The sequence below is a fragment of the Carlito syrichta genome, unplaced genomic scaffold (assembly GCF_000164805.1).
Source record: "Carlito syrichta isolate Samal-C Ts95f unplaced genomic scaffold, Tarsius_syrichta-2.0.1 Scaffold307327, whole genome shotgun sequence".
Classification (NCBI taxonomy): Eukaryota; Metazoa; Chordata; class Mammalia; order Primates; family Tarsiidae; genus Carlito; species Carlito syrichta.
Genome location: NW_007251423.1, coordinates 9,062 through 19,107, shown reverse-complemented (window position 1 = coordinate 19,107; position 10,046 = coordinate 9,062).

Below are 10,046 nucleotides of genomic sequence, written 5' to 3'. Positions count from 1 at the left end.
ACTGGGCTCCGGCGATCCTTCCGCCTCAGCCTTCTGAGTAGCCGGAATTACAGGCGCGCACCCCCACGCCCGGATAATTTTTTATTTATTTATTGTAGAGACCAGGTCTCACCAAGTTGCCTGGGTGGGTCTCGAACCCACGGACTCAAGCAACCCACTCACCTCAGCCTCCCAAAGTCCTGGAATTACAGGCTGAGCCACCGAGCCCAGTTTCTTTTTATAACAAATAAGTGCTTGTTCAATGTTTAAATTGCACTCATAACATTAAACAGTGTAACATTTAGTAGCTTCATTTGCACCCTTAGTGTTCAGACTGTGGTCTCTAAATAACATTTTCTACTAAAAGGAGCCAAGAGTTCCTTCTAGCAATGGTCAGCTCCTGGGCAGGGACAAGAAATGTACGATATGGACCCAGACCACACTGCTATCTGAGTAAGCAGAGAAGTATCCAGGACCACCAGGATTGTGTCAAAAGGACCCAGGAGCCAACCTCAAGAGGTTCCAGATGGCTAAAGATGGGACAACTTGAGCATCAATAAAGATAATTTGCAAACGGATTGACAGGCATTAAGTAGGTTTAAATGCATTTCATGGCTGGGGTGGTGGCTCAAGCCTATGATCCCAGCACTTTGGGAGGCCAAGGTGAGAGAATTGTCTGAGCTCACAGGTTCGAGACCAGCCTGGGCAACTTGGGAGACCTCATCTCTACAATAAATCAAAAACTTAGCCGGGCGTGGTGGCACGTGCCTGTAGTTCCAGCTACTTGGAAGGCTGAAGCAGAAGAATCGCCTGAGCCCTGCAGGTTGAGGCTGCAGTGGACGTGAGTGTGCCATTGCACTCCAGCCTGGGCGACAGTGAGGCTCCAACTCAAAACAAAAAATAAAAATAAATGCATTTCATAATTTTTTAAAAAAACTTCATTGGTCACCTTTTCAGGGTAATATGAAGCCAACTGAAAACTGGCACAAAAAAAAAAAAGGGAAAGAAACAAGCATTTAAACTGCTTTTCCTGTGTGATCTATAGCAGGTGTCAGCAAATTTTCTGTAAAGGGCCAGATACAGCTCTGTGGGTCACATTTGGCTCCAAATCGCAACTAGTCAAGTGGGAGCCTTGTACAGACCTAAACAATACACAAATACATGATCGTGGGTGTGTTTTAATAAAACTTTATTTACAAAATTAAGTGGCAGGTTGGATTTAGCCTATAGATCTTAGTTTGCTGATCCCTGATTTAAAGTAACTAAACAGTTCATATGAGCTCATTACTCTTTCTCAAAATATTGCAGCTGAAGCCAGGCACAGTGGTTCACACATGTAATCCCAGTATTTTAAGAGGCAGAGGTGGGAGGATCACTTGAGCTCAGGAGTTGGAGGCTTGGTGAGCCATGATTGTGCCAATGTACTCTGGCCACAGCAACAGAATGAGAATGTGACTCAAAAAAAAAAAGAAAGAAAGAAAATTACAAGTCGGGTACAGTGGCTCAAGCCTGTAAGTCCAGCACTTTGGGGGGCCGAGGTGAGAGGATTGCCCAAGCTCACGAGTTTGAGACCAGCCAGGACAACTTGGAGAGATCGCATCTCTACAATAAAATAAAATAAAAATAAAATAAATTAGCCACGCCTGGTAGCACGCGCCTGTAGTTCTGGCTACTTGGAAGACTGAGGCGGAAGGATCGCTGGAGGCTAGCAGGTCGACACTGGGGTGGCCATAAGCATGCCGCTGCTCTCTAGCCTAGGAGACAGAGTGAGACCTCAACTCAAAAAAAAAGAGAGAGAGAGAGGAGGATAGAGAGAACACTCTGAAACTTGATCAAAATTCTAAATCTTGCAATTCTCAAGAACTACAGGGGACAGAGAAATACATTAAAAGACATCATGGAGTTGCACTTAACAAAATCCAGACTGCGACAAATGCCACAGGACTCATCATGATTGAAAACCTAATTAGGAAGTTACTCACATCCCATGAAGGACACAGAACAGAATGTCAACTTTGCTGTCTCAACATTTCATAAGGAAAATACCTCCAAAATGGCGTATTTTAATTTCTTGGTAAATTATCTTTGACCCAGACATAACAAGACAGTAAAAATTACAAAGAAAAGAAATTTCTTTTAAACAGGAGACCTCCACCTTATTTAGTATTGACAAATATGTTCTATAGTGTCACACGGTCTTGAGAAACTTAAGACATCTGGCGATCGCCATAGTAGTAACTGTCTCTGTCAAGAATCATCAATGGCTACTAAAACCAGGCTTGATAAGAAAGAGTATCGGCCAGGCGTGGTGGCTCATACCTATAATCCCAGCACTTTGGGAGGCTGAGATGAGAAGATTGCCTGAGCCCGCAGGTTTGAGACAAGCCTGGGCAACATGGTGAGACCTCGTCTCTACGATAAATCAAAAAAAATTAGCCGGGCGTGGCAGCACAGGCCTGTAGTTCCGGCTACTTGGAAGACTAAGGCGGAAGGATCACTGATGCCCAGCAGGTCAACGCTGGGCTGGCTGTGAGCATGCCACTGCACTCCAGCCTGGGTGATGGAGTGTGACTCCAACTCAAAAAAAGAAAAAAAGAAAGAGTATTTACATTTACATAGTTTCAAACTATCTCTACAAGATACTTATTGATTACAAAGAAGAAAGATAGTAACTTTCTTTGAGAAATCTGGCAGAAATGATTTTAACCAAGAGGTCAAAATTAATATCACTGTCAAGGGGGGAAAAAAAAAATCAATGGTGCTCCTGAGAACTGAGTAGTGTTCCTGCCCAAAATGTACACTCTAAGTCTACACACAAGGAGGCGTCAGAAAAAACAAAGTCAAGGTCCTTTTACAAAACGAGTAACTCGTCATCCTCAAAAGAGTCAAGAACAAGAGGAAGACGGGCTGAAGAACTGTTCTAGACTAAAGGGGTCTAAGAGAAAACCAAGTGTAACATGTGATCTTGGACTCATCCATAACAAATAAACAAAAAAATTTCCTAAGTTTTCCTTTGCCAGGAAAGACATCAGTGAGACAGCTGGCAAAACATGAGACAGATAGTACTAGCTCTGTGTCAATTCTCTGATTTTAGTAATTACACTGGGGTGCACGTCCTTGTTTTTAGAACACATCTTGTTCCTTCACCTTATTTAGCATTCACCAATGCATCATAGATGTGAGAGAAGCAATCTAGCAACTTGAGAAATTATGCTCCCCTAAGCAAAGGAGCATCGTGCCTGCAACTCACTCTCAAATAGCTCAGAAAAGAGTTAACAGAGGTCAGGCGTGGTGGCTCATGCCTGCCTGAGTCCACAGGTTTGAGACCAGCCTGGGCAACTTCACAAGACATCATCTCTACAATAAATCAAAAAATTAGCTGGAGGTGGGGGCACATGCCTGCAGTCCCAGTTACTTGGAAGGCTGAGGCGGAAGGATCACCTGAGCCCAACAGGTTGAGGCTACAGCAACCATGAGCATAACACTGCCCCTCCAACCTGGGCAACAGAGTGAGACTCCTACTCAAAAAAAAAAGTTACAGAAGAGTTTTTTGTACTATTTTGCATCTTTTCTGTGTCTGAAATTGTTCCAAAATTTAAAAATAAAATTTATAAATATTACTTTTATATAGTATATGGCCTGGGTGTACTCCACATATACATTTTAACTTATATATAAAGAACACACACACACACACACACTATATATATATATACACACATCACCCTGTTGATAGCTGTTTGACTATGAACTCACAGAAGCAGGCAGTTACGTTTAAGTGATACGTCTTTGCAAAGGTACCTGACAACCATGCAAATTCAAAACCTGCACTAAATACTAAAGCTGATATACTAATAACTTTTGTTTATTTTATTTTATTTTATTTTTTTTTGAGTAGGAGTCTCATTCCCTTGCCTAGCCTGGAGTGCAGTGACACGCTCACGGGCACCGCAGCCTTGACCTGCTGGGCTCCAGCAATCCTTCTGCCTCAGCCTTCCAAGTAGCCGGGACCACAAGCACACACTACCACACCCAGCTAGTTTTTGATTTATTGTAGAGATGAGGTCTTGCCAAGTTGCCCGGGCGGGTCTCGAACTCATGGGCTCAGGCAATCCACTCGCCTCAGCCTCCCAAAGCGCTGGGATGACAGGCTGAGCCACCGAGCCTGGCCTTGTTTATGCATTTCTAACTTCTCCCTTAGCTATATCATTTAGTCATTCCCCATGAAAATATTTTAAAATACTACAAGAAAATACCTACCTATTAAAATACTGGTTAAAATGTTTAGCCACCGCCAGGGTCGGTGGCTCAGCCTGTAATCCCGCGCCTTTGGAAGGCTGAGGTGAGTGGATTGCCTGAGCCCGCGGGTTCGACCCGCCTGGGCAGCGAGACCTCATCTCTACAATAAATCAAAAAATCAGCTGGGCGTGGTAGCGCATGCCTGTAGTTCCGGCTACTTGGAAGGCTGAGGCGGAAGGATCACCAGAGCCCAGCAGGTCGAGTGGCTGGGAGCGGCCACTGCACTCCAGTCTGGGCGACAGAGTGAGACTCCAACTCAAAAAAATAAAATAAAAATGTTTAGCCACCAAATACCTTATTAAGGATGTAATAATACTGTGAAAATTTCAAAGCAAAGACCATTTCTCAGTTCTTTTTATATCTATCCTACAGAGCCATTCTATGATGGCAATATTTCACTTTAGCCATGAACAAATCCTGATTTTAAAACACGATCCATTCAGCCCCAACGTTAATCCATTGCTCCTCAAAGTACTATCATTAATCTCATTTGGGGGGAGAGGGCCCAGGAACACAGAGCCAGTCTGTGACCAGGCTGGGAGTCAAGGCTAGGCCAGAACCCAAGTTCCAGACTCCCTAGTCTCACTGCCTCCCCAAGGGACAAGGGGAGGCAAGTTCTCCATCCCTCAAACCTTGGGCTTCTCTCCACCCAGGTTCCTCTCCTCTCTTTCCAGGCCGTCTGAGGAACGGTTTATTAAGAGGCTCTCCCAGACACAGGCTCTCACCACCCCAGCCCCTTTTTGCACTTCTCCTTAGGACAGTCTAAGAACATTCTTGTAAAAACGATCCATCTCCCACACTGAGGCTTCAGCACCCGTGTCTTGCTCTCCCTGACAAACAACAAAAAAGCGTATGTTGTCAAGAAGAACAAGGTGTTTTCATCTCTCATATAATCTCGTACTCCCAATATACTGCTACGATGGTTTTCCCTCCCCTGTGTATCCCAGCTAGAAAAAAATTTAAATACATAATAAAATCAATAAGTAAAAACAATAAATGGTCCCTGACTTATGATGGCTCAATTTAAGATTTTTTTACTTTACAAGGGGTTTATGGGGTATTAAATGCATCTCCGACTTACAATATATTCAACTTATGATGGATTTATTGGGATGTAAGCCTATTGTAAGATGAGAGCATCTTCATATCCAATGTGTGTATATAATAACACTCACATGTATACAGCAAAGCGGGGCTGGCCAGAACTAGGAAGCAGGCAACAGAATAAGTCAACAGAAGCACACAATTATTACATATGATATCTAAGGAACCCAGTTTACCTCAAACTATCAGAAGAGAAACAGGGAATTTGGAGGGGAAAAACAAATCAAATGGAGCTTCAGAGCACAGAAAAGCAAAAATTAAAACAGCAAGCCGGGCGCAGTGACTCACACATGTAATCCCAGCACTTTGGAAAGTAAAGGAAAGAGGACTGCCTGAGCCCAGAGGTTTGAGACCAGCCTGGGTAACTTGGTGAGACTGCGTCTCTACAATAAACCAAAAACTTAGCTGGGTGTGGTGGCACACGCCTGTAGTTTCAGTTACTTGGAAGGAGCCCCTGAGGCCAGCAGGTTGAGGCTGCGGTGGCCGTGAATGTGCCCCTGCACTCCAACTTGGGCAACAGAGTAAGACTCTGACTCATAAATAAATAAATACATACATACACACATTTAAAAAACAGCAATTGCCAGGCTCGGTGGCTCAGCCTGTAATCCCGCGCCTTTGGGAGGCTGAGGTGAGTGGATTGCCTGAGCCCGCGGGTTCGAGACCCGCCTGGGCAGCGAGACCTCATCTCTACAATAAATCAAAAAATCAGCTGTGTGTGGTAGCGCACACCTATAATTCCAGCTACTCGGAAGGCTGAGGCGGAAGGACAGCCGGAGCCCAGCAGGTTGAGGCTGCGGTGGCCGGGAGCGGCAACTGCACTCCAGTCTGGGTGACAGAGTAAGACTCCAACTCAAAAGAAAAGAAAAGAAAAGAAAAGAAAATAATGTATGCAGCCAGCTTGGTGGCTCAGCCTGTCATTCCAGCACTTTAGGAGGCCGAGGCGAGTGGATTGCCTGAGCCTGCAGGGTCGAGACCCACCCGTGCAACTTGGTGAGACTTCATCTCTACAATAAATAAAAAATTAGCCGGGCATGGTAGCTCACGCCTATAGTTCCAGCTCCTTGGAAGGCTGAGGCGGAAGGATCGCCAGAGCCTAGCAGGTCAAGGCTGCAGTGGCCGTGAGCGTGCCACTGCCCTCCAGTCTGGGCAACAGAGTGAGACTCCACCTCAAAAAAAAAAAGAAAATATTGTATGCAGAGATGTTACCTGTCTTTTACTTGTACACACCATTTCTTTCAATCTTGCTCCAAATGGCATTTCCACTTCATTTGGCAGTCAATTTGCAGTAAAGGGAAACTGCAGCCTCATGGCACCAGACCCTGACAGCTGGAAGGCTGACTCTACACCTCCTGGAGGGGTTACTCTAGGCCCCAGGCTTAGTCTTCAAGTCTCTGCTTCCTCCAGAATAAAACAGAGGTTATCACTTCAAATGCGCAAGAGCTCAGTGTAGACACAGTGTGTGGCATAGTGCCCTGGAACGACACTAAAGGTGTCTACAGGGCTGGGTTTTGTTTTTTGAGTTGGAGTTTCACTCTGTTGCCCAGACTGGAGTGCAGTGGCACGCTCACAGCCACTGTAGCCTCGACCAGCTGGGCTCCAGCGATCCTTCAGCCTCAGCCTTCCAAGCAGCCGGAACTATAGTTGTGCACCATCATGCCCAGCTAGTTTTTGATTTATTGTAGAGACGAGGTCTCACCAAGCTGCCCAGGCTGGTCTCAAACCTGCGGGCTCAGGCAATCCACTCTCCTCGGCCTCCCAAAGTGCTGAGATGACAGGCTGAGCCACCGAGCCAGGCCAAGGGCTGCTTTTTAACATGTTTAAATATCCATGCTGTCAACATTCAACAAATAAAGCACTTATTACGGGTAAGGTGTCACATTTTGCATAAAGAAGTATTTTGAGGTGCATCTCTGAAGCTCTGGTCCAGGTGGACACCTCGGAGGGGTAGAAAAAAAAAGGAAAAAGCTCTAGCAAGTGTGGCTGAGCCCTCGTCCTGTTTCTTTCACTCACAACTGCTGGCTCAGGGGAGGCCAACAATCCCCTCTCCCAGCTGGTGTGACTCCCCTGTGGGGTGGGCTAAACAGTTCCTCCCAGCTCAGAGAGCTAGAAGACACCCAGGCGGGGGTCCTGGGTAAGAATCTCAAGGAGGAGCACCCAACCATCCCTAGAGGGCACGGCTTACAAATCCAGCTGATTTTAGTGATCCTGATATACTCTTTTTTGGAATTTAGGGCGGGGAGTGCAGTGCCAAACACCAGAACGCTGCGCTGGCAACAACTCTGGACTTGTCGGTCGACCGCGTTCATACCACTCATTCCGGCTTCTTTTGCTTTTCTCTTCATCAGTCAGACCCATCTGTTTCTGAATCACAGTTACCATCTCTCGTATTTACACCTTTCTGTTTTCCCCACGTATCCTCCACAGACATTCCTACAGATACTGGCCCCATTTGCTTCGGGAGGTCTAAGATATTTATCTCACTAAGCAGTAGAGCCTTACAACAGCCAGGTATCCAGAAGGGCTCAGCCAGGACCCCAAGTGCCTCCCCCCCAGCTTCTATCAACCTTATTCAGAAGCTTCTCTTTTTGATTTTTCCACCACACTATTATTTTCAGAAAGAACCACCTGGAAGATAATTTGGGAACTGAAGGGGGAAAAAAGTACAGATTTTTACCATTTCTCATTTCTAATTTCATACCATCTTACACACACACACACACAGAGCAAAGGGAGGAAAGGGGGGAGGGAGGGAGGTAAATAGGAAATAAGACTAAGACTTCCATAATTTCCCCAATAATTGTGCAAATGTTTAGTATGTATTTATTTAATAGTCAATTTACTACACTGAAATAGTCTTTTATAGATGATCAGGACAGACTTTTCATTTTTAGAGAGCTTAAAGAAAGCAACCCATTTATAACATATAAAACGAGCCATAAGGGGTCGGGCGCGGTGGCTTAGCCTGTAATCCCAGCACGTTGGGAGGCTGAGGCGAGAGGACTGCTCGAGTCAGGCTGGGCAATGTGGTGAGACCTCATCTCCACAATAAATCACAAAAACCAGCCAGGCGTGGTGGTGTGCATCTGTAGTTCCAGCTCCTTGGAAAGGCTGAGGCAGAGAAGGATCACCTGGGCCCAGCTGGTCGAGGCTGTGGTGGCTGGGAGCATGCCACTGCACTCCAGCCTGGGCGACAAGAGTGAGACTTCAACTCAAAAAAAAAAAAAGAAGAAAAAAAGAAAAAGAGCCATAAGGAAACAATATTTGCACACTTGGTTCACCAGCACTTGGTTTGTTAACCAAACTATGTTGCAATCCAAACTGCAGAAAAAGCGCCCTGCGTCCTTCCACACCAAAAATGCACTTGTGCATTCTCCAGAACCTCACCAACTTCAACAAGGAAAAACAGTCCCCAACCTCCAAACAGGTCAAATATTAGCAGGTAACCACCTTTTCTTTTCCTGGGGTGGCCCCCAAAGGTCATTAACTCCTCTGGAGCTCAGCACAGGGTGAGCAAATTCAACCACAGCCTTCACTCACCTCTGTGACTGTTTATTCAGGAAAGTGCACTCCCAGGTCCAATTTGTAAAGCTGGGACAAATCCGCTTCCCCTCCACCCCAACCCGGTGCTCACACCAGGATTTCTGAGCTGGAAAACAAAGGTCAGCTGCCCTCCTTCTCTGGAGGGGAGGAGGAGCTAGTTATATCAGGCATGAGAGGAAAGTCACAAGAGTAGAATGGCAAGACCCAGACTTTGGACTCACAACCAAGTTCAAATCTTGGTGCTGTCGATTCCCCATAGCGCAAACCTGCACAGGACACTTGACCTCTACAAGTTTGTTTGCACAGCAGCAAAATTGGAACAAAAAGTGTCTATCTCCCAGCAGGTCAGAAGCTTTGAAAAATACCAAGGTGGTAGCAGCCGTTGCCAAGTGCTTTCCAAGTGGGGACCCTTCAAGAACAGCCATTTTGTCACATACCTGTCAGCACTGAAAAGTCTTATTGAGGCCAGGCTCTGTGGCTCAGCCTGTCATCCCAACACTTTGGGAGGCCGAGGCCAGTGGATTCCCCGAGCCCGCAGGTTCAAGACCCGCCCAGGCAACTTGGTGAGACCTCGTCTCTACAATAAATAAAAAATTAGCCAGGTGTGGTAGCACGCGCCTGTAGTTCCGGTTACTTCGAATGCTGAGGCCGAAGGATCACTGGAGCCCAGCAGGTCAAGGCTGCGGTGGTCGGGAGCGTGCCATTGCACTCCAGTCTGGGCGACAGAGTGAGACTCTAACTCGAAAAAAAAAAGTCTTATTGAGACAAAATCGTCAGCAGACTCTGAACATTTTTCATAACACTTTAAGAAAGGGAATGGCAGTAGTGGGACACTGCCAGGGGAGGGGGGGAACACACATATATCAGTAAGGGGACCCAAACTTTACCTGTATGATGATGACCACTTATACACCTAATCCTGAATCATACATCTTTTTTTTTTTTTGAGTCAGAGTCTCACTCTGTCGCCCAGACTGGAGTGCAGTGGCCACCACAGCCTCGACCTACTGGGCTAAGGTCATCCTTCTGCCTCAGCCTTCCGAGTAGCTGGAACTACAGGTGCACGCTACCACGCCCGGCTGATTTTTAATTTATTGTAGAGATGAGGTCTCGCCAAGTTG